This window comes from Numida meleagris, chromosome 3 (assembly GCF_002078875.1).
Source record: "Numida meleagris isolate 19003 breed g44 Domestic line chromosome 3, NumMel1.0, whole genome shotgun sequence".
NCBI lineage: Eukaryota > Metazoa > Chordata > Aves > Galliformes > Numididae > Numida > Numida meleagris.
Window position 1 is genome coordinate 38,806,969 of NC_034411.1, and position 26,408 is coordinate 38,833,376.

The following is a 26,408-nucleotide window of genomic DNA, read 5'->3' on the forward strand; positions in this document are numbered from 1 at the left end:
GCCAGGGGGAGCCCCGCGCGTGCCGCCAACCTCCGGGTGAATGCCGCGCCGAGCGCCCCCTGTCGGCAGGCCGCGCTCCGCGGGGCGCCCGCTGCCCGGCCGTAGTGGCGGTCTGTCTCCCTCCCCGCCCGTCCAGAGCGTGAGGGAAGCGGTAACGCGAGCGCCGGCCCTTCTCTCGAGCGCAAGTTTTACACGCAGCCTAACCTCAAGCATAAAAGCAGGCAGTGAAAGCACTCAGTAAACATATACGCTTAAATGAACGTCAATATGGATGCGCGCCGTATACTAGCATACATGACCTATGCTCGGGTGGCTCAGGCACAGGTGAGAGGGGAGCAGTGCTCGCTGAACCCAGGTGCTGACGAGCAGCTTCATGTCGGTCCCTTCAGAGGGTCAGAGCAGCAGCGATGGTTGAAAGCAAGAATGGCATTAGGCATTTCAGTCAGGCCACCAAAGTCCAGTCTCATTCTATACGTATTCCCAGAGCGCTGCCATGGAGTTCAGAGCCCCTGTTGCACACTTCTCCACTTCAGTATTCCAGAATCATCTCATTCCATACCCATTCCCCCAAAAAGATTGCTTTTCTGCTGTTTTCTTCTTTGCCAGCTGCTGTCATTTCAAGGTGTAAATTGAATGATAGATGAGTGTTAAGACTTTCCCCTGTCATGCAGACTTGGGGCAGCTTGGGTGGCAGTGCTGGCAAGCTTGAAGTGAGCACGCATGTTGTGAGAGAGAATGAAACGCATGGGAGGGAACAACGTACCATTTACTGAAACGCTTAATAAAACAACATTTTAAAAGTACCGTGAGAGGCAACACCAACATAGCTCCTCAGATCTAATCAAATCTTGCTGAAAACGATGCTGCTTCTTAAAAGCTGCTGTGGACACTCAAGTAAGAGTTCTTGTGTCTACTATTTTAAACATGTTTAAGTATTGTAGTTAGAACTGAAATGCGCTATATGGAATGGAATGCTAAAAGATAAATCCACATGATTATGAATTTCATAGAATCATTAAGGTTGGAAAAGACTGCTAAAATCACCTAGTCCAACCACCAGCCCATCCCACCATGCCCTCTAATCCATGTCCCTCAGTGCCACATCCACGTAGGTCCTGAACATGTCCAAGGATGGTGACTCCAGCACCTCCCTGGGCAGAAGTCATTGATTTATTGTGGATTTGTGGAGCTGTCTTACAATTTTTAATACAAGGAGAGAAAAAGTAGTGAATAAGCTAGCAATGCTATGCAAGAGTAAGCAACAAGATGATAAAGAGAAAACATTTGCCAAATGTTTTATATGCTTATACACAGTACAATATCTATTTAGCGGGCAAAATGGAGAAGGATTTGATTCAGTGTAGGTGGGAGCTGCCCAATATTATATGAAGCACCAAACTGGTGATGCTGTGAATGCTTTTTCCAAACCTTTTACAAGTTTTGCTTTAACAAAACACCTACAATCATACAACAGTTAGGAAATAGTGTATTTTTTAAAATGGCAAACCTCTGTAAGAAGGAACAGTTAGTATTTATTGCAGAGTACAGTGACTTATTTGTCCTGTTAGATGTACCCTTTTTTCCCTGCTTGACTGCTACTCAGCTCTTAAATACAGTCATCAAGACATATCAGCACTATATTGTTGACATTGTGGTGCCATGTCAGAGGAAAATATCATTTAAACTTATTTTCATTTACCATTGGTATTAACTTAGTAAAAGTTTATTCAAGATGGATAAATATTACTCCTATCATGTGAAGGACTAGTAATTTCCACACAGCTCTAGGAACTCAGAGACCCAGCTCCCGCCTTAAGCAAGTATTCTTTTAACTGCGTCTTTCTGCAGCTGATAGATGTCCCTGCTCCTTAGCATTTTTATCCTTATTACCAAAGGTGTACACCTGAGCCATTAATCTGGTGTTCCTGCCCCAAGGGTTGTTGGATATTAGACAGAAATACGATATACATGATAAAAGTCCCATGTAATAGATGGAAACACCTATATGGCAAAATGATTTTCTCTAGCTGAGGTCAAATCCGACATCACATGAATATAATGCTATTGTATAGCCAAAGTGGCTGGATCAGTGGGGCCAGGTTAATGTATGCTATTCTGACTGGATAAGGGTACAACTCTGAATATAATCTATGTAATATGCCAAATTTTGAAGGGGCAACAAAAAATATTACCGTAGTTAAAAACTTTTGGGTTTTTTTCCTGGGTAATCTTGCTGGCATTCACTTTTTTAAATATCTATCTATATTTAAATAAACTCAGAAAAGCAAGAAAGGCTGCTAGAAATGACAGAAAATAGCCAAATGCAAAACCAAATAAATTAGCCCAACCACCTTCAACAGCTTCGCACTTTCTCAAGTAGAGAGAGGGAATATACTCGAGCAATTACAGTCAGATGAATTTAAGATAAGCTGGAACATATTTTTCATGTAAGTTCTTGAACAGTTCTTAGATCCCTGCAACTTACAGGCAAAACGAAACAAGTATCAGGATTTCAGACATGACTCCTAGCTGAAGGCAACTAGAAAGCTCTGAAAACTATAATGTAGTTGGCTGTTGTAGTCAGGAAGGGACATATAGAGTCAGTGTCTTGGTTCCTGGGAGGTATACTGCTTTATACAAAGCTGATTTTAATCCGCTGCTTCAATGTTGTTGAATACAAACTGTTCAGCATACTTTTTTTGCCAAACAGTGGAAAATAAAAGTCCCTTTCATTTGAAATTGAAAATAGACCTAATGATTGTTTTGCTATCTCTTGTTAGATGAGAAGTGCAGGAAGAAACACCTTTTCTTTTTAGGGCATCTCATCATTTCTTTGCACCTCTTCCCAATTCAAGCGGAAAACAAACACACAAAAAAAATGCCATTTCAAAAACAATAGCATGTCTCCTTCCTCATTTTCCTCCTTCATCAAGAAACCACAAAAGGACTGTAGGAGGTGTCAAAGACAGAAAATACAGAACAGTAGATCTTTTCAATATCCTGTATTTTAAGAAATGCCGGAGGCATGAATCCCAGAGTCAATCTGTGCTCTGTACGGGCTTGGTATCTTGCACCACATTCTGCTATTTCAAGTAATTTATACCAGCAATAATGGACTACAAAACTATGATTAAGGAAAGACTGGTTACCAATCTCACAAACTTTTATATTTTTTCCTGTCATTTCTACTTGGTCCTTTTCACTTCATTGGCCATAGCGTGTGTTTGAGACTGAGAGAAGAACAAAATAAGCAGGAAAAAGAGAAAACGATAGCAACAGCTCTAGATCCTGGCTTTCCCATGAAAACCCACCAAAAGAAATAGAAAAGCAGCCATGAAGATTCAAGGGAGAAAGTGAAAGACTACAGATAGAGCGCAAAAGAAAACAATGGATTTGTGCTGAGGGAAGCCTCTTGCTTTAGTGAATCAGAGCATGACATCCATACTGTTTAAAGTTGCTTATCAGGAAAGTGTGCCAACCCCGAGAAAAATCTGATAATTCTCACCCTTTAGATAAACTTTTATTTTTCTGGTTTTGAAGGTGGCTTTTGAAATTGTCATTTTTGATGTAGGAAACACATTGCTAGTCTTGGACAGTACAGCCTTCTCGGTGGGGTTATTTCTGAAGAGAACGGAAGACCCAGAGACTGATTTGACAGGAAGTTTTTATTGTATAGGGCTAATGGCAGCTGTTTGAAGCTGCTCGTAAGTCTGAAATATTAAAATCTTACAGGTGAATTTTTAATCTGGAAGCACAGAAGATCATGACATGTTCGCTATGTGGTTCTGTAGTGTGAGGCACAGACGCTTCCAGATATGCATTTTGCATGCCGTTAATGTGTTAACCACATAGTTTTCCAGTACTTCAGAAAATAATTCTGGAAGCTGCTACACATTCTGCTACACAAACCCAGACCCCAGTTCAATTATTTCTCTCCACGATATACAAAAAGTTGTTCTCTTAACATTTGTCACCCACAATTGATATATTTAATCATATCATAGATAAGGACTACATCTCACTACATTTATTTCCAGCTGTTTTTTAATTAAGACTTCATTTAAAAAAAATCTTTTAACAGTATGAGTTTGTAGTGAGAGGAAGAACACTAAGAACTACAGGCAGACAATTCACAGAAGTGCTGTGCAAGTCCCTCCTAGCACTCATTTGTACACAGTGACATCTGTATTAATTGTATACAAACATCAGGGCACCTGTTAGCACTACTGTGAGCTTCAAAGCAGTACTGCATCTCTGTATGAAACTATATACCATTGGAAAATGGGTTCTTTCTTTAGTAGATTCGTTTATTGTGGTGATAAATTTGAAACAATGAGATTATTTGATTAAACTTTCTCAGTCACTGCTGAATGGACTACCTTACTTGTAGAATTAATAAAAAGGCCAAGACACCTCATTAACATGCTTGGTAGTAAGCTGGATTGGCAGCAGTACCGTTTAATCCTGCCAAAGGGTATTTGCTAGGGAAAGTCAAAAAGCTTTCAAATCATTCTTAAAGGTTGAGACAGGAGAAGACGACCTTGCAAAAGCTGTAGTTCTGAACTGTCCAGAAGAATTCCCCCTTCCCCATGTATCCTAGAGCTGCTTACTGAACAGAAAAATGTTAAATAATATGGCTTCTAATTGTTTTAAATGCATCAAGGTTGATTTTGCTGTGCATGTCAACAGGGAAGCCAGATACAAAAGCTTAGGCTGGAAAAACCACATGTGCTAGAATGCTCTAGGGTTTTTAGTAGCTGAAAGTATACTATCATCTCCTAGTTTAAAGTTAAGTCACCTGGTCTAAAAGCAAATTTTCATGTATAATACCTGACAGACTCACCACATCACTTTCACCAAGGCTTCACACTCTGTATTAAGATTTACAAGTCAGAAGGATGTGGAGAAAGTGTATGAAAAGCACCAGCAGCTGTACACAGTCATGCCTACCAAAACATCACAAAGATCAAGATGAATGTTATCATTGCTGTATTTATCATACATGAATGATTTTTAACAACTACAGAAAGTTAACAAGTAAACTGCCTCATAATTCTCATACAGAACAGCCTATGAAATTGTTCCCAGTCGTGATCTTGAACTCTTTTCAAAACACTGTTTAGATTACTCACTATTTATTCTGCATTGTACATCCCAAATAATGAAAATATGCTTTACAACTGATTTTCTACATGAAAATAGTCTTTTGTACGTAGAAAAAAGCAGCAGCATTTCTCAATGGAAGTACTATTCAAACAAGTTTTAAGTCATTAAAATTTAAAGCAGTGTTATCTACCAACCTGGACAGATGATTTATTTCATGCTGGTGAAATTCCACTGGGTTAATGGAGTTGCCTCTGATGCACAGGTACATAGGTAGCCACTTATTTTGAAGAGTGGCATGATTTTTGTGATCACAATCATATTTTCAGAGGAAACAGTGAAAACATCTATTGCAGCCACGTAAGTATCTTAACTTCCAATTTTGCTTAAGCTAAACACAAAGTCTCAAAAAAATCTGTAGGTCCTTGTGTTCCATTGTTGGTAATGTTTATTTTAAAGTGTATTTTCATATTCCTGTCTCGAGGCTACCATGACTGGTTTTGAGCTCTAAGTTTTCCATATATGTAAGCTTTCCTTTATTGGCCTGTGTAAGATTACTATTCAAGCAAAAATAGAGGAATCTGAGGAATTCCACCCAAGCATGAATTAAGCCACATCAGCAACGTCATAAACTATAAACAATAGTGAGGGTGAAGAGGAGATAACATCATACTAGGATATCTTCAGTAGAAAAGAGACACTCGCCTTCACTAACTTGAAATACTAATACTGTCCTTGTAAAAGTAATCCAGAGAAAACTACAAAAAGAACTCATGATTCTATGACGTTCTTTTTTTAGAATCTGTAATAAACAAAAAAAGCAAGGAGAAAAAAAATCATATTAGGGAAGTTTGTAATATCAGACAAAAATATCCATTTTAATTGTATCAATTTTCTTTCTTCATTTATTTAGAATAATGCATGCATTATTTTCCCCTGCTACACAGCATACAGATGGATGAACTGTGATTTCACACATTAAGAAGTTGAAAAGTTGTAGTATTTTATGCTTTACTATGCAGTGGAGAAGCAAATTATGCCCCCCCTCGAGGCAACCCCCACTATGAATACAAGCTGAGGGATGTAAGGATGGAGCACAGCCCTGCGGGAAGGACTTGGGGGCAGCCGTGGATGGGAAGCTAGACATGAGCCAGCAACATACTCTCACAGCCCAGAAAGCCAACCATATTCTGGGCTGCATCAAAAGAAGCATGGCCAGCAGGGAGAGGGAGGTGATCCTGCCCCTCTACTCTGCGCTGGTGAGGCCTCACCTAGAGTACTGCATCCACATATGGAGTCCTCAGTATAGGAGAGACATAGACCTGTTAGAGAGCATCCAGAGGAGTGCCACAAAAATGATCCCAGGGATGGAACACCTCTCCTATGAGGACAGGCTGAAAGAGCTGGGGCTTTTCAGCCCAGAGATGAGAATGCTTTGAGGTGACCTGAGAGCTGCTTTTCAATATCTAAAGGGGAGCTACAGGAAAGAAGGGGACGGACTCTTTAGCAGGGTCTGTGGTGATATGACAAGAGGAAATGGTTTCAAAGTAAAAGAGGGAAAATTTAGACTGGGTAAAAGGAAGAAGTCTTTTACAGTGAGGGTTGTGAGGCACTGGAACAGGTTACCCAGAGAGGTGGTTGAAAGCCCCCTCCCTGGAAACAGTCAAGGCTAGGCTGGACCAGGCTCTGAGCAACCTGATCTACCTGTAGGTGTCCCTCCTCATTGCAGGAGAGTTGGACTAGATAACCTTAAAAGTCCCTTCCAACTCAAATGATTCTATGATTCTATATCCTCATCACTGTGAATTTTAAGCCTGACTTCTGGCACCAGTTTTAGACCAAAATTTATTTCTTCCTCCTGTTGTCAAAAAAGCTTTTTTTGTATCTTCTCGTCCCACACACAGTATTGTCAGTCACTATGATTCCATTTTTGAGACAAAAGCCCACTCATGCTGAGCAGTTACTGAGATGGTCATGTCATTCCCTATTCCTCAGGTCCACTTTGTGCCACATAAACCATAGAACGCTCCCTTGTCCTTCTGTGTTGGATGAAGAGTTTCTTGCTCTTTGTCATCCAGTAGCTGTGAAAGCTTCCTGCTTCATCAAGTACAATACTGCTCAATACTGCAAATAAGTAGAAATTTAATAGTAATTTCTTTTCGAATCCAATCTTAACAGTTAAAAATGTAAAGACCTTAACAGCAATACTCAGATCTAATCACAAAGATACACAAACATGCAAGTGAACAGCAACGTTTCTGTCAGTGTAATAATCCACAGGCCAGAAATAAATTCTAGACTCTTGTATGTCTCCCACTAAAGATCAAGTATTCATCTTCTGTGATCAGTAGTTTTTCTGCCATGTACATAAATTATTTTAATATTGATGTTTGTTTGTTAGAACTGACAGGAAAAAATCTTCAAAATAACTGATGAAAAGTTTCTAGTGACACAAGGAGCATCTTAACATTATGCAACTGAACAATATTTCTGCAATTTTGCTACTTAGTGACTTGATAAGGCCATTCTACATCTAGTAACTAGACCTTGCACAAGAGGAAACAAGCAGAAACATCTGCAGTAAGAGAAAAGTTGCAAAAATCCTATCTGCCTCCTGATTTTTCTGAAGTGCATATATAATTCAAGCACAAAATCTGCATAGTGTTAAGGAAACCTACATCTAGCATGACAGCACACCATCAGATCATATGCAAAGTTTTTGAAAACAATTCTATAAAAACATTCCCACACACTCTCTGTTCCCACCCTACGAGGTAGCCTAGAGATGAAAGATTTTTTTTCAGAACAAAGGTTCACTGTTTAGGAAATACTTGTCACTTTACCAAGGGAGATTAAAAAAAATAATTATTATTTTCAATTTTTTTTTTTTTTTGAGGGCAATAGCACTGCACAGGATCACATCTCTTTTACTTAAGTTGGCATATCAGATTATGAACAGATGGATGTGGCAAAAAGTTGCCATATTTACACAGCCTTAGTGTGTCATAGTCCTTAGGCTGGGAGGAAAAAGGAAGATTAGTATGAATCCCTTAAAGCTATCTGTTATGAGAAAGAGACAGCACATTAATCTTCCTGTTTGCTTAGGACAGGAGAAGAAATAAGGGGCTTACATCTCAGCAAAAAGACCTTACTATTTAGATATTGAACCAGTCTTTGTTGAGTGTAGCTTAGGAAGTTTGGAGGAGCCTCCATCACTGGTATTTAAGAAGTTAGATGTGCATCTGTCAAGGAAAGACACCCAAGCTGTCCAGTTTTGTTCTCCACAATGGATGTTTAAATTTTCACTATTCACTTGGCAGTAGCTGTTTGATGTGCCAGGCCAAAATTACACCAGAAAATACACAGACTATACTACGTTTCTAGAGAAGTGTTGCTGCAGTTGCTCCTTCTAATGCCATGTTTTGTTGTATTAGTCAATAGCTGCCTCACTGTTAGCAGATTAACTTTCCTTTTTATTATATTTCAGTTATCAAAAAAGACTGAAAAAAAATCCTAGAGGTTGGTTAACAACTTGTTTTCCCTTTTCTGAATGTTTATTCTCTTGTTAAAAATGAACTCTTTTCTCCAGTACCTCCCCCCCCCCCCTCCACCCCAACCCAGAGTTGGGCTATCATTTCATCTGATAAAATTAAGTTACTCTTGATTCTTATCTCTTCCCCATGGGTTTCCGTAAGCTCTATCTCATGTGACCCAGCTCAGAGCTTCTGAGACTATTATCTGCATTGTGCCTTTCAAAAAGGCAGCCTGTAGCACTGTAAGCTTTGAGGATATCCTTTGATGATACTTTGTAAATGTACAAATGAAGCACAAAAATGATTTCCCTGCAGCTGCAATGCTGAAGAGTACAAGCAGAAGTGCTGCTTGTCTGTTTCCCTGACTCCAATTTGGACACAGGCAGATGGAAGACATCAGAATGGCCCACTGAAGAAGAAGCCAAATCACAAAGGAACACTTTCTGGACTGTAGTGTTGTAACATGATGGAAAGCACAGCAATGACAGCAGAGTAGCAAAGTCCTACGCTGCAGCAACGACTTGCTCAAATGCAACAGCTGCAGGCACAGAAACAAAGCAGAGAATCTGCTTACCTTCAGAAGACCTCAAGTAGGCAGGGATCTCTAGCAAGATACCCTTGCCTCCACTGCCAGCCCTTAAAAGAGGTCTGGGAAGAGGTGGATCCTGGCTCCACTCCTTCTGGTTGGTCAGGGGCATTGCATGCACCTGAGCTCCCCTGGGTTGGCCCTGCCTTCCCACCAGGTGCTCAATCACTGGTTCCGGCCATGACTTAGCATTTCTGCTACACAGACAAATGCTAACCATTACTTCATCAGCCTCCAGTGCAAGTGGAAAGTACCAATAGAAACAAAGAACCTAGTGACATTGCTCAGAACCTGGAAAAGAAGCTCTGGAAGGAAAAATACAACAACCCTAAACATCCCTAAAAACTTGATTTGAATACCGGGTACTCTAGATGCTGAAGTATCAGACAAGAAGGATTACAGTTGTCTGCCAGCAGTAACAGTTACCAGCATGCCATTTTCTCACACACACGCATGCACACACTGCTGCATCTGCCATAGGCCCTTCTGAAGGTTGCTCATGTTGGGGCCGAGCATTCTGCCACCTTCTGCAGGAACATGACGTGGCCCTAAGTAAGCAAGGAACCTAGCTGTCAAGGTGTATAAAAAGGCTTATGTTCCCTCCCTTCCTATCTTGAGATCAAATTCCAGCATTGCATTTTTAACAGAAGGAGAATTTTCTAATCTCTCCTCTTTGATTATTGAGGAGGTTCAAAAAACAACCCACAGTTTCCCTTCCTTTTGAAGCAGTACACAGCAGGATTGCTACTGGCAGAAAAGCAGACAGATGTAGCGCTCAGTGTTAGAATTCCACCATCACCATAACAACATTTACTAGGGATGCTGAGTACTATCAACTGAAATAAGATCGAGTTCTGCAGAACTATGGGCAGGTTACAGCTTTCATTTTGAGTCTGTTCTCTGCAGGAGCGAGCCAAGGCCTTTGAGAAGGACCTGTTCCTTTTGGGCAAGAGACCAGGGAACTTCCATGCTTAACAGAACAACTTCAAACTTTCAGGTCCACTTCAGATGAAGGTTTGCAAGCATTGGTAATTCATTATTCAGCTTATAACTTGAGTTTGTTTGCAGCCTGGATTGTCAAGCTGTGAGGAAGCTTCTGGAAATTGACGCCTTCTTTCTCCCACACCCTAACTCCATGAATTATATAATACAAATGGAATTGCTCATCTCAAAAAGGGCATGTCATTTATCAATAAATACTTGTGCTAGTATTTTTGTAAGCATAGTATTGGTGGTGGGTGTTAGCTGAAAACAAAGATTTCCTTTTACTCCAGAAACAAGTTTTTAAAACTGTTTAAATAATTTCTAAGTAATTACAAGCATTATCCACATCTATTAATGAATTAGCAGTACTAGCTAATCTGCCACACGATAACACCTCTTTTGGGGCTCATTAAAGTCATAAATCCATCCCAGGGCGGCTTGTTCACTATATTCAGTGTAATAACTTCCTTTCAATTCTAGACTGATAGGCAATATATGCGGGTAATTAAGAACCTAGTTAAAAAGCTGCAGAAAAAAGCTCTTCAGGATATGCTTAAGGTGAGTTGAGGCAATTTCTAAATCTGTAGTTCACATTTCCACCCATAAAAAAAAAAAATACCCAGAGGTGTATGACACTGCATGCTTCATGTCAGAAGGTGCTGGAAACTGGCAGACTGTACAGCAGTGGTACTTCAATGACACTTTCTGTACAGGAATCAGTTCTATGAAAACAGCATTTTCCTTTGTTGTAAGTAGTTCCAACTATGCTTTTTAGATGGTGACAATGTGGTATAACAGAGATTAAATTAATATCATCAAAACTTCATGGTGGACACCAATGAAAAGCCAGATCTTAATTGTACCGCTTAAGCATTCACTTGAGCAGTGAATGACAGTGAAGCCCCAAACACACACTGCACTGGAGCTGACATGAATCCTATCCACTTAGATATAGGATCACTTTTTATAACTTGGCAAAAATAACAAAGTTCCATAAGTAGTGGTCTCCTCAGGCAAGCTCATCTAATGAGAAGGGCTTATGAGAATAGTTTGATATACTGTTTGATATCAAACAGTAGCACAATAATTCACTGTCAGAAAGAACAGAGGGGAAATAGCAGAGGACCGTAATGTAGGACATGCTTAGTGTAGTAGCACTGGCAACATAATACTGAGTTTCTGTAAAGCATCATTTCTAGTGGCATGGGGCAAAGGCAGCAAAGAAGAATCCCAGTGGAAGGAATTTTGGTGCTAAACAGCACCAAATCAGTGGGCTGTCTCAATGGACAAAGGGAAAGGATTCACTTTGGAGAGGTTCAATCCAAAGAAGCCTACAGCTCCAGGTGATGCAAAAGCAAGGCTTTGAACAGGTGAGTTTAGCATGGAGCTCCATTCAGAAGATTCTGCTGTAGCCACATTAAATTTCTCATTGCTTTAGTTTTTTTCCCTTGCTGACCCTGTAAGTTGTTCTCCTTTTCCTTCTTCGTAGTATTTTTATATTGTTTATACAGGAAAGCTCTAATTAGAGCTGAAGAAATTGAACCTACATTTTGGAGTAAATTAGAAACAAGACAGAGGCTACTAGAAAAAAAATACAAATATTTCAATCAAATCACTCCAACTGTGAAAGCCAGCATTCCATGCTTACACCAATGCATACCAAGGTCACTAGTTTTGTCTGCAACTTCTACCTTTAGCATTATGAAAATGTGTAGGAATTGTGATTCTCAGCGGAAGAATATCGCAACAGAATGACAAAACAAGGTAGTTGTGCATCTGAGCACACAGCCTTTGATCAGAATAATCTCCTGAACCAGTGAAATTTTTTGGCCCAGCAGCCTGCATAGCGTAGTAGTGTAACTGTCAGCACCGGTAAGTAAAAAAAGCTGTAGGAAACTTTAATTACATGGACATCAACTATTTTCACTAGATAGTTTCTTTTGGTTATATCCTGCCACAAAACTGGGAAATGTAAGAGAAAAAAGTTAATATGAAAGTAAAAGGCAGTGCCATTGCAAGAAAAGTAGTGCAGAAGACAATACAACTACTAGGAGAGACCTTATGCCAGGTTAATCAAATGACATAACTCAAATCATAGAGAGTAGCATTTGTACTTAATATATTATATAACAAAGCAAAGGAGAAAAACAAAACCAGAAATATACACTACTGGTATTTTTCAGAGTGTTAAGGGACTTTATTGGCCTGGATCCACACATACTTATGTGTTTCAAATACGAACTTTTTACTCAACTCTGTGTTTCACAATTTGACAACACATTGCAGAGAATTTGTTTCAAGTATTTGAGTGCAAAACAGCTCAAAGAGCACTGAGAAAGTAAAATTCTAAGCAAAAACAATCAGAACAAAGATGAGAGAAAAGCTGCAGGAATGAAATGAAGGTAGAAGACACTGGAGACAGACAAAAACCTGGAATTCCAGGTCTGGATTATCATGATGACTGTGGTATTCATCTACTAACTTCAGCACAAGAAGGAAAAAGCCCACCACAACTTCCTTATGGACTTGGACATATGAACAACTAGATCCCCTATTCCTAAAGCGCCTGTAGAAGAGGTATCATGGTAGCACTTTAAACCCAAAGCAGTGAAAAACCCGTAAGAGAGCAGAATACATTTCTGATCAAAGGAACATGCACTGATTTGGTAAAGGCAGTTTCTAGAATATTGCAATCAAATGTGTTTTTTTTTTTTTTGTTTTTTTTTAAAAAGCACACAGGACTAAACACATCCTCTTTGTCCAACACAGAAATTCAATAAGAGCACCAGACCTGATCCTTGATCATATTACATGGCTAAACTCGATGAGAGCTGTAATCCATTTCCTCTGGCCAGGGAGCTTGGCCCTCATTTGGCACCTATGGTGGGCCAACATGAAAACACTGTAGTACTCTTTTCCTCAGCACCTGCAATCCTGCCTTCAGCATTTTAAATGACAACTGATCTAAATTTTCCAACAATAGGAAACATTATTTAATGATTAATGATCAATAATAATTTAATGATTTCATGATCAATAATATTGTATTAAATATAAACTCCAGGTGTCTTTAAAGATATTAAACATCAAAGTCCCTGAACCTGTAATAAACAAGTTCCAAAGGAATTAACTTGGAAGCAAACATATATAACAGCTCTTATTTCCACCTACTTAACTGAATGCTTCTAAGTTCGTATATTTGTGGTGTCGTATTTAGGACACCTTATAATTGGTCTACGAAATGGAAGTAGAACAGTGCTCAGTAGCAAAGAAACGAATGTGATGTTAAAGTCGTGTTCCTTTATGACCGCTTTCTCTCCAAAGTTAGCATACCCCCACCCAGAGCACAAAACAGCTTTGTGAAAAGTGCTTGCACAAGCCCTTCCAAGCCTTCAGCAACTTTTGAAGGATGTAAATCTCTCAGCTTGGTTCTGTTTCTCCTATATGACTAGCCCAGTGAACCAGAATCCAGCAGAGCATATAGTAGGAAAAGCACAACTCTTGAGAACTGCTCTGTTTCAGAATATAGAAGGGGTGAGCAGAAATGTTCTCAGTTCATTTTCATGGTGCACTGTGAGTTATCTGTGTTGGTTTTACAGAGCTACACATACATGGCTTACATTTAAAAATAATTTAAAAAAAAAAATCGAGCAGCTCCTCTGATCTTCTGTGACCTGTTAGAAGCCAGGCTGACAACAGAGACATCTAATTTCAAAGCTACTTGTATTTATCTAAATGGTAGTTTGAGAAAAGCGTAAGCATGCTTTACTACTCAACAATCAACACAAAGAATTTCAGTATTGAAAAGTATTGAGATACCTGAATGTTAAGAATTGTTTTGCTTGTCAAGGCAGATATTGGTGCTTGCATACTTGTTTCATTAATGGGGAGAAAATATATTCAAACAGCAGGGAAAGCAGATCTGACTTTGCAGTGCTTTCCAAAATACCATCCACTTGCCTAAGCTAAATAAGATTTTATCAGGGTCTTAAAGAAAATTCAACAGAATGTCTCTTTTCTTGATTGCTTTGATCAGCTGTGAGGAAATTAAAAAGGCTGTTGCTGTTGGGCTAACACTAAAATCCTATTGAGATGAATGGTTCAATTAACACCTCTGAAATGATTTGCTTGAGAATTCATAAAGTGCTGAATGTCACCAGAGCACATTTTTATAGATGACACTTATAAATATCAATAAATGTAAAATATATTAAGTAGAAAAATTGTTCTAATATACAAAATACAACCTATAGAAAACTTGTTTTTCCTGACATGAGCGTGCAGCTACTCACTGTTCTGGCCTGAACTGGAAGCTCAAATATCACTCTGAAGCTAGAACGATTGGATCCAACTTTTGGTTTTCAAAGCACTTGCTCTTAAATGTGAAAACAATAAAAAAAGAGAAACATGGTTTTACTAATTTTAAACTGCTCAAGTGTTAATTATACGTTCTGTTATAATACAGTGGAATAGAACTGCCTTCTTACAATATCATGAATGCATCAACAGTTTAAACAGAAGCTGCACAAATATAGAGGATATTTTAGGCAAGTACTTCAGTTATGCAAGACAGTTCATTTTTGAGCTTGTTTAGGTCTTAAGTCGTACTTTTTGGAAATGTTTAGTTAGAAATGGTGTTTGCATTAATCTTTTGGAAATTAATATTGTAAAGATATATTGTATATCTTTCCACAAAATAGAACAATCAGGAATTATAAAGCCAGTTGCTCTTTTTTGTGTGGGTACATGTACTATTGCCTATTTAGGACTATTTTAGAAGGCTGACTACTATGTTCAGCAGCAGTCACCTAGAACAGTTTATTATTCAGGACTCAATGAAGAGCTCATCATGCGTTGGGTGCTAGCTAGACTCCCAAGCCCCCAGTAAGTGTGCCCAGTGACAGTTATGTAGAATTGCTGAGATTTAGGCTCAAGCAAATCCTCTAAGATCACTGAGGAGGTAAATCAGCTCTTGTTTGTTCAACAGACTTTATACGGCTTTCAGAAATCTTTTCTGTAGTTGTCTTCAGAAGTGAGAAAATAACAACATGGTATCAAGGATGTCTGTTAATTCTGCCTCCTGCTTTTCTTGAAACACAGAAGGCAGCAGCAGTCTAAGAAACCAGGATGCATGTGAAAACAAAAGCAGACTGCTTAGAGAGGTTCCCTTTATTGAGCTTATTTGAAAGCTTCCCTAGCTCTAGAAGGCAGATCTCTTAATTCTAGATCCATTAGATCGAAGCTCATTAGCGCAGAAATCTCACTGACTGATTTTGTACTGATGCTTGCAAGACACAGTTCTAACATTTAGTTCCCAGCCAAACTAAGGTTCAGATATGGTTTTCTCACAGACAGTTTGACTATGTTATGGTTCAAAAGGTTCCCTCAGCAGTGATAACAGAAACCTAGAGCATCTGCAGACAATTTAGAGCTCACAAATGACATAAAGCAAGTCTTACTAACAGCGTTGTGTTACTCCCCCTTACTCTGGGTAGGAGAAAAGGCTCCAACAGTTACCTGCCAGTGTTAGACATACACTACTGTTAGTCCTACTTCTCTTTGAATGCCTTGTCCTCTTATGTAAAGAGGAAACAAACAGCACTTGAGTACATAAGATCCATCTGAATAGAAGATGCACATTCTGTTTTCCTTTGCAATAGAATTTGAGACATCTGAAAGGTTCCTTATTACTAACACAAACAGATTATGCAATTTGTATTTTCCATATCAAACACCTATAATTCAATATTCAGTAATCCATATTACAAAGAGACCCTATTTCTTGCTGACACAATGAGTATTTGTATTTGCTGGTTATAGATTCAATGCACATGAGAAAAATATAAAACAATTAGATTTCTTGCTAAGATAGTTTAAAAAAAGTCATTAATGCTTTCTTCCTACTAAACCAAGTAGACCTTAACACTAACAGCAACGTAACAGAGTGTACCGGTTAGAGAACACTGACTCAAAAGCTTTTATAGCTCAGTAATGCATTATGTATGTGCCCAGTGACTTCTCTCAGCAGCCTAATCAAGACTGAGTGTTTGAACCACAAGTACCCCTCTGTTCTCATATTACTGAGAACAACTACACAAGTACAAAAAAATCTCATATAAAATTATGTAACTGAAAATAAAAATCAGCATTGATCCACCTAATGAGTAAGTACCGCAGTTCTCTAGTAGAAAGAAGTTAATTTGCAGTGGTCATGTAAAACATCTTCCAGAGAGCTAGAAATGTGCCTCAAGAGCTTCAGCTACAACCAAAGACATTTTTCTATCCATTTGCTGTATTTTCAAATCTCTGTTCACAGGTAGATGATCACAAAGGTAGCCATGGATTACTTCAGCTGATGAACCGTTCCTAGCAGGAGTATTCATTCCTAGCGAGGTTGAGGGAGGTGATCCTGCCCCTCTACTCTGCACTGGTGAGGCCTCACCTGGAGTACTGCATCCAGGTGTGGAGCCCTCAGTACAGCAGAGACACAGACCTGTTGGAGCACATGCAGAGGAGGGCCACAAAAATGATCCCAGGGATGGAACACCTCTCCTGTGGGGACAGGCTGAAAGAGCCAGGGCTGTTCAGCCTGGAGACGAGAAGGCTGCGAGGTGACCTGAGAGCTGCCTTCCGATATCTAAAGGGGAGCTACAGGAAAGAAGGGGACAGACAGGGTCTGTTGAGATAGAGCAAAGGAAAATGGTTTCAAGCCCAAAGAAGGTAGATTTAGGTTAGACATAAGGAAGAAGTCTTTTACAGTGAGGGTTGTGAGGCACTGGAACAGGTTGCCCAGGGATGTGGTGGATGCCCTGTCTCTGGAGACTGTCAAGGTGAGGCTGGATCAGACCCTAGCTGCAGATACCCCTGTTCATTGCAGGAGAGAGGGACTAGATAACCTTTAAAGATCCCTTCCAACTCTAAGGATTCTATGATTCAGACTCTACTCATTATGAAGATCAGCTCTTCAATAGTACCTAAAATTCACACAAAAGCAGCAAGTCCAGAGTGCATTCCAGGGAAATGTAAAAATAACTATCATTCCTTAAAGTAAGCTATGCTTTATGGACTATCACTGAAGCACATTATACTGTAGACATAATTCTCATTAAATACTTTTTCCCCCCTCAAAAAAAATAACTGATAACTCATTAAATATCAGTTTGGTTTTCTTTTTGCCTTTTTTTCTATAAGTTGTTCTATTTAGGTCATATAATGTCTATTTCATGTCGCTTGAAACTGGTACTATCATGTCCTCTCGATATCATCACTCTGTTCTGTACACCACATTTTCATAATGATCAAGCACCATGTGAAGTGGTCAACAGGTTCAGCCTCTGTGGCTTACAATTTGAAGGCCTGAGTTGACAGCTGGTTTGGTAAGGGAAGTTTGTTTCATTTATAGTTGTCAAAGAACATCTTATAGCATCATCTCAGCTCAGAACAGAGGAGATTCCAGAACTAGCTCCAAGTGATCTTTATTGAATGGTGCTTTACTGCAACTCAAATATGCGCTTATGTCATGACAGGGCTCGTGTTTCTGGAAGGGAGCTGAGGTACCATGGGGCATTGCTGCACAGTTTGCCAGCGTTGGAGCCAGATACCCTTGCACGTTCTGGTCTACGATGCACTCTTCAGAAACTTCTAAATTACCGCTTTTCCACTGGGTTCTCACCAGAATTCTTTTTAGAGCTGTGGGGAAATTCAAAAGGGCCAAGTTCATGTTTGCTGACAGTAGACCTAGAAAAGAAATGACTAAATTCCAATTTTACTGCTCTGATTTTTATATTATCCCATAATTGCAGAGCTTCATTTCCTGCTTATAAATTGAAAAAGCCTATTGCAATACATTTTCACAAACATAATCACATACCCACATAATTCAGTCCTTACTGTATTTTATACTGCGCATTGAAGTGTATTAGAAAACAAACTTAATGGTTTGTTGTTAACACATTTAGCAAATTCAATCAAGCTTAAAATCATTACTGAAGCATTTGACAAAAATCTCAAAGGCTAATCTTGGAAGAAATCTTTCATGCACCCCATTGTGTGGCTCCTTATCGTCTCTTTTTGTAGGAGAGGGAGTGCATGCCAATTTGCATATACCAAAACCAGCTTCTAGCACAACTGCACACCCTTCATAAAAGATGTTTTGCATACATCTCAGTAAATCTGTGCCTTAGGAGAGGTCCAGATAAAAAACCTCTCTTCTAGCAAAGAAATTAGATATATTTCCAAGAATGCGTTTGACTTAATTTTACCCCAGAACACAAGGGACTGATCAAGTTACTCTGCACATTCAGAACCCTCATCCACAGGTATTTTGGATATACAGACCATGTATATATACAGGCCACGAAATTCTCGTTACTGTTCTTAAATTCCACAAAAAATTCTTTAGATACTCATGTAACTACCATGTCAACTAGAGAAGAAAGAATACAAAACTTCTGAATCTGGATTTCAAATTTCAGCATGATCCCTATGGTCTGGGAGATTCTCAAAGGTGCCCAACTATCAGAACAATTTAACAGATGTGAAGGAATGCAGAGATCTTATGTATTGCATAAAGGAAAATACTTAAATATGTACTCAGTTATAGCATACAGCAAATCTGTAACCTATCCACATTCCTCCCCAAGAGGCACCCATCTCAAACATGGTATTTGTTTCCCCTGAGACATACACTCAGCCAAAAATATTTATGGCCTTGCTGCACCTGTCTATGGTGTTGTCTCCATCAAACCTCATCAGACTAGTTCTTTTATTTGCACAATTTAACAGTTTCACTCCATTGTTTCCTGTTATGCAAGGGAGGTAGAACCATTAGAAAAGGAGCCTGAACCCATGGGTCTTACAGGTTAAGTTTAGGTCTTCCCTTTCCAGGTCCCTCAAATCTTTCCCTACCCCCCACGTGACTAACGTGGAAAGATAGAGTACTAAAAAACTTTACAAGAGCGGTTATTGCTCTTCAAGCTAGCCAGTGTCAGGATATTTTGCTTAAATCAATTTGTACAAACTCAGAAAACGTTAAGTGGAGGGAGTAGGGAACTGAGGAAATATCAGTCATCTCGATACATAATTGATTCTTTCATGATGGAGAGGCAGATCTTTGTTCATAGATCTGTGAAGTTCTTTGTAACCTGGTCCACTGTCAGAGTGCTACGAAAGACAAAAGAAAAAAGCAAACAAACGCTCTGTAACATAAGCCATGACCGAACAGATGAACTGAGGTCTCTCTGGAATCCATGCAAACAGTTTGTACACAGTTTCACAGACTAACACTGCCAGAAGTACAATAGTCCTGAGAAAAAGAACAATTTCCTGGATGACAATGACACTCACTGATACATATATATATTAAATTCTCTTTATTCCCAAAACAAAAAAAACCTATAAAACAAATAATGTAATATCCCCTAAAAAGGCAGCTTGAGAAATTTTTACTTCTGATGATTTTAAATGTAATATTCCTAAGTTGCTATTACCACTAGTGCAGCACCCTTGCAACAGTAGGATTAAGTAAAAAAAAACACCAGAATTGCTAACAAAGCATTAATTCCAACTGATAATTGCTGCCAATCATTTCTTTTGAAACCTAGCCTTTCATCATTCTTCATAACACCTTTATAACAGATAAACCAGGGACAGGGAACAGCAGTCTCCCACACACTGAGCAATAATGTGCCAACTACCAACCCTTGGAAGGAGGCAATGGCCAGAGGCTGCTCCAGCCTGACAGCTCAGAGGAGAGCTCATATGTGAAGGCAGACACAGACTGAAAGACCCACAACAGTGATTAGTCCTACCTGCCAGAAGTTCTCTTCTTAGGCTTTTTAAAGCGAGATGAGGAGTAGTCAGACACTAGGTTAGCAATTTAGTTTCTTGCTGAAACACAACTCTGCCAATTACACTGCTTCTGAGCAGGGACCCAAAGCTGAAACCTCCCACCTGCAGTCAGACTGCATCTCTCCTTCAGGCACCTCCATCTTTTTCATCACCAAGAAATGCTTTGCTTTTCCCATAGCTTCTTGCAACATCCCCCAGGAAAGGCTGTTTAAGGCTCAGACTCATCTAGAGCACAAACACCCAGCATCCCAATCCCAGCGCTCAAAGAGGTTATGCAGTCAGCTTCCCCTGTCATAAGGCCTTGCCATGGATTCTGTTACATTCACCTCTTACACACAAGTATCGCATTAATCAACCCTTCTCCCAGATCACTTTCCTATCTTCCACACCCAAACACCTTTCCTCAGTACTCTCTAAGCAGCCTCTCTCTATCCCTCTCACTCCTGGCTCTCCAAGACAACCTGCAGCATTTCCACCAGCATCTCACATGTGCTTTGAGAGCTCCTTTTTAAAGCAGTTGTTCTTAATTGGCAATTTGGGCTAGTAGAGGGGTAAAGCAAGCAGAATACAGGAAAATTTCTCTAGGGCTGGTGAGGCTGATATGACATATCAGCTCCACTACTTCCATTTTTTTCAAAGGATGTTGCAAAATCCAGTGACTGCAAAGAATAACTGCAGAATAATTCAAGGGCTGGAGGAAACTCTTCACAGTGAAATAATTTAAGAAGTAGTTTATTTATTTTGTTAACAAACAGTCTAAAAAGGATATTGACTACAGTGCTCAGCTGTCTGTATGGAAGAAAAAAACCAAACAGTATTCATTAATACTGCAATCCAGATGTATTAGAGAATGCAAATGAGAAGGCTCACGTTTTAACTTAGTGGGAAACATAACTTATAAGAAACCACCCACCAAGAAATTTTGTGAAAATTTTTTTTTGAAATTTTTTTTGGTGAAATTTTATTAAAAATAACAGTAGTATGAGACTCCTGGTTACTCTGACTATTAGTTATGATTTGGGCAGAAACATTATTTTGGACACCTTTTCTAGAAAGGACAACAGATTTCTAAATGGCTTTTAGGACAAAGGAGCTGGAAATAAACTTATTCTCAGAAGAAATACAGGCAATATTATGTACTTCCAGTTCTGGATGTTAATCAATTTATGGAAGATTCCTAGAGAGCCTGGTAAAAAAGTTAATGGGTTTTCTCCATAGCAGAACTCCTTAGGGCCTACTGAATATCCACGGCAAACTTAAATCATCCTTCCAACTGTAGTTTTAAATTGGTGCTCTTGAAATAGCTCAATAGAGAAGGTTTTTCTTATTAGCTTCTGTAGTTATTACAATAGTTTGTCAAGCAGTCTACTGGTTTAATCTTTATTAAACCCAATAAAGATCTTCCCAAGAAAACTTAACTATGATTGAAATCACATCAGCTTTTGCATAATTTTACATACTTTTACCTTCTTCAGGATGTGCTGAGAGGAGTCAGCAGCCCCATTTGCCTCCCTCTGGAACAGCACGTTGTCTGACAGTGTGCAGGCGACACGCTAGGGACCAGGGCAGTGATGTCCCTCAGGCGAGCAGGTCTGTGGTGAGCCCTGGCCTCCTGTACAGCCAGCCTGTAGACATGGCTGGGTGGAGAGTGGTGCAGATATCTTCCAGGCCACATGTCTGTGTGCTGTTATCTTTGAAGTGAAGGCATCAGTGTGAGAAGAGAGGATGTGGCTAGATGATAGGCCTGCATACTTGGAAAAGTTGAGAGATCCCCAGGTTGGAAGTGGTCATTGCAAGTGCTCTCTCCTGACTAACTCAGGCCCAGGTAACTGTGCATAAAGGTCCTTTCCTGCTTTTGTGCAAGGTTTTCTATGTTACTTTGCAGGGAGCATGCAACAAATTCAACAAGTAGGGCCCTGACTTCCAAATCCAGCTGTCCCCAGCCAAGCAAAAGTCCTTGCCAGAGAGCATGGCTATCACCTCAGCAAGCAAGCTTTCACTTCCAGCGAGGAATGCTGTGAGTGTCTGTGCTGCTGATGTTTGTTTTGGCATGACCCTGCTTCTAAAAGATGCCATGGAGAGATAGAAGCAAACCACTGCATGTCTCCATGCTACTTCAGGCACACTCTTGGTTTGCCTTTTTGTGCTCTTTTTGGTCAGCAGCATGACTCATAACCTCTTACTTTCTACCTAGATCACTGAAATGTCTCTTAAGAATAATAATGGACCAGCTCTGGCTCTTGGAGTTGTTCTGTCTTCATACAGGTCTGCCTTTCGTGGTCTTGGGGAAATGCAACAGACAAGGTGGAAGTATGCATGCAGTGCTGCAAAAACAACACAGAGTGCAGTGGTGGAGTAGCACAGGGAAGCAGCCATGCTCCCTGAGGCACAACATTTAGTTTCATTTTTGCCTGTGCCCATGTCAGACAAAATTTTAGTGATGAAGTTGTCCATCCACTTTTTAGATTGACTCTTCTCACCCCAGTGACCTCCTGCATTAGCACAATCCACTAGCTAATGAATAACTGCTTAAAGAAGCATCTAATGCCCCTTTTGGATAAAGAGGCAAGAAAACAGTGTTCTAAGTTCACAAGAGGTTCAGGCTGACACATCTAATCTTGAACTAATACCTACAAAGCTGCAGCTGTCTCTTGATAGAAGGTGAGGCAGACCTCTTTTGGTGTTCACTTCCTGTAACACACAGCCTGGTGGCTGAAGGAAAGGTCCCCTTACCCCCAGTTCTGACAAAGAACTTGCCTCCTGGCCAATCTGTTTCTTCTGGAGAGGGCAGGAGATGCTTTCATATCACTATGGCTCTCTGCTGTTGTTTCCAGAGCCCGATCCACCACGTAATGATAGAAGAGCAGAAATGATTAATGAAGCAAATTCTTCCTTTTTATCTCACAATGAGTTTCTGGATTTAGGCAGGTTTCTATAGTAACAATAAAGTCTTCAGAGGAATTTGATGGTTTATCTTCTGGATTAATTCTATTGAATCTCACAATATTTGGAATTTAAAGCATCTTTCTCTTCCACAAGAAAAAAATAGATTGTTGTTTCTCTCTTAAAGGAGAACCAAGATTAAACAACATTTTGACTGATTCTGAATACTGCTAAAATAGGACACTTTTAAATTTCTGCAATGCCTACAACACCCCAAACCAACCCTCCCCACCCCAGTATAGCCAAGCATGAGAGGAGTATCTCTGAAATATGCCTTTAAAATTGGAGAAGGGATTAGTCTTTTTCATCTGGTAGGCTATGGTGAAAAAAAATAATAAAAAAAGAGTTCATTTTCTAAAAAGCAATTACATTCATTCATAACTAAACCATTCCATACATTCCAGAATGCCACACAGTATTTCTCTTATAGAGTGCAGGTTTTAACAATTGGTTTTCTTGTTTGCAGATGCATTCATACAGACATTTGGGAACACGTATTTTTATGTCAATGTGATATACAAACTGCCTGCATTTCCAGGAACACTTTGACATTCTTTTGCATTGCCCTGACAACAGAAAATTGCACAGTGCAGCTCCTTTATGCTGGCTGTTTTCAAGGGGTCCTCCACACTTTCAGAAAGGATCAGTGTCTTTCAGAGCCGTCTCTGCACTGCACTGAAATTATTTTGTGGAGCAGAGGGCTAATTATTTCCATTTCTTTTAATACTTTAAAAGAATAAAGATTTATTTTCTCTTCCTGTTTTAAGATATATTTAGGTCAAAAGGTGCACTAAACTATCCTACTTCTGGATGAGCTGTATGCTAAGGCTCCCTCCAATACTTCGACTGTAAACATCAAGGCTCAGTGCAGTTACCTACATGAATGTATGAGTTTGATCTATGGGACACCCCGGACACCCTGTAGGGCTGTGCTGTGGGCAAGGTCTGCCCTCTGAACTGGCTCTGAGAATACTAGGAAGTTACTCTCCCTAAAACCTGCAACATTTTAAAGCGTTTTAGCCATAAAAATTATATGAAACAAACACATTATCATAGAACCACAGAATCGTTTGAGTTGGAAGGGACCCTTAAAGGTCACCTAGTCCATCTCCCCTGCAGTGAACAGGGACACCTTCAGCTAGGTCAGGCTGCTCAGAGCCCTGTCCAGCCTGACTCTGGATGTCTCCAGGGACAAAGAAACCACCACCTCTCTGGACAACCTCTTCTAGTACCTCACCAACCTTACTGTAAAAAGCTGCTTCTTTATATTGAGTCTCTATCTTCCTCTTTTAGTTTGAAAGCATTTCATCTTGTCCTATATGTTGGAGACTATTCTGATCTTTATTTTAAAAGCTTTACCAAATCTGGACGACCTGATCTAGCTGACCATGGCTGAGCAGGCAGGCTGGCTAGATATCTCCAGAGTTGATGCCAGCCTCAGCTACCTATTCTGTGACCTGAGGGTTTCATTTCTTGCCTTGCCAGCTGCTTTCTGCAGCAGTGTTCCCACACACACCTCAAAGCTGTAAGACCAGGCCAAGGCTTCTTGTTACACGTGCTCATTTTGTGCAAAGACATGCTGCTGGCCACAGCAGAGAGCTTGTCGGATAATGGTAGGCAAAGGGGGACACATAAAGTCATTATAGAGGATGTGCAGAATTCACCTGGGAAAATAGAGTTCTCCTTATTACCCATGACCTAGTACTCCACACAGACCCAGGCAAGCAGCAGAAATCTGGCAGATGCTCTCCAGCCCTGGGGCTATTGTCCTATCTTCTGCTTCTGCAGGGATCTGGAAAAGATAGAACACAGGTCTGTTTTTTATTACTGTTTTTGAATTTAAAAAAAAAAAGATCAAAACTATTGCATAAAAGATCTAATAGAATATTAACTTTGCCCTTTTCATTATTCCTAATCAAGTGTATTAAACATGCAGAGACACAAAGCAGCCAGAAAGGTGTCGTTTCTGAAAACAGATCGCAAGCAGCAATGCCCATACACAGAGAGATCACAAACTGTGTGCAAGAAGTCACTGCAAATGCAATATGCTCCATGATTTTCTGCAGTTTGTACTCTGTAAATGCTTTCACTTACGATCTGACAACAGCATGGATATGGGCAAGCCAAAACTGTCACAATGAGCATTAAGAAACCAGTAACTTGTGGAAGTGAAAAAGAGAGTAAGTTGTCAGCACCTGTGAATATGACCAATATCAATGTCATGGCTCACACACATGGACCCAAATGTCTTCGCAGGGGTGATTTTGCAGCTGTACAGACTTGAGAGTAACTTTGTGTAAGAAAACATGGTGCTATCTGTAGGCATTAAATTTGTCCTGGTTTTAAGTATTTTCTTTTTAGAGTTAGGTATTTTCTCAGTAGATATTCTTCATAGATAGAGAGAAAACAAAATTTCTACCACCAGTTCTGTTATTACTTCCAAACATGCCAGATTATCTTTTCTTTCAAACTATACCAAGATATTTCTAAGATAGAAATGTGCAAGATTTCAGTCTAATACACTGTTTTCTTTCTTTTCAGATCCATACCTTTGATATTTGAACTCAGGTCCATAACAATTAAAAACTGGTGTGAAGACTGAAGACCAGCTGAAAACTGGTATGAAGACTGAAGCCTACTGTCTCCACAAGTTTTTTTCACAGAGTGAATTCGAGCAGTACATCTCAAAGCTTTGGTTTTTCCAGATTCAGCATCTTTTATGTTGGAACCCGTAAAATAGGCTGAAGAATCACATTTCTTCTCAGTGTTTGTACTGAACTGGAACATGTGAAATTTTCTCATCTCCTAAAAGAGATGCACTGCAGAATTTGTGTGGGAAACATCACTATAAATATATTTTACTTTGGATAATAAAAGTAAGATGGTGAAGTGGAGGGACAACTTCACAGTGACTGTGCATAATGAGGTGTTCCTGTTGGTACAGATGGAAAGCTGAAGTACCAGGGAAATCCTAGGAAATAGGCAGAAATAAAATTTCTTCCTGAGAAAACAGTCTGTTTTTATTTAAAGATGGCTATTTGCTTTTACTTGTGTTGGTAAAAGTATTTAAGCATTCCCCGTTCAATATACATGTTCTCTGTCTTACCAGCCAAGTTCTCCTCACAGCCTGAAACAGAAACTGTGCTTTCTATAGAGACAGGTTGTGACAGGGCGTGCAAACGAGGACAAAGTGCTAATAATAACTGTTCAAGTATCTCTTCACATCATTATGAGCAGTAAAAATTATTTTTATGCAGTTCTTACTGCTGCTTTGACCAAGTGCCGGGTCCTTCCCAATGGAAACTCCTACTTTTCACTGCTTTTTTTTTTATACACGTTCATTTGCAGCTTTGGGAAATGTTTACTTTTTTTTTCCCCAAGACTGTTCTACCTGAGTGATGGGCCAAGCG

At 39.7% G+C, this 26,408-nt stretch overlaps 1 long non-coding RNA gene across 1 annotated transcript in view; it reads left to right on the forward strand.

The window, feature by feature from the left end:
• Positions 1-26,010, forward strand: part of LOC110396724 — a 26,745-nt gene extending 735 nt beyond the window's left edge. The window contains exon 2 of the long non-coding RNA XR_002437206.1: positions 25,540-26,010. This is a non-coding gene — a long non-coding RNA (uncharacterized LOC110396724). The remainder of the gene's footprint in view (positions 1-25,539) is intronic.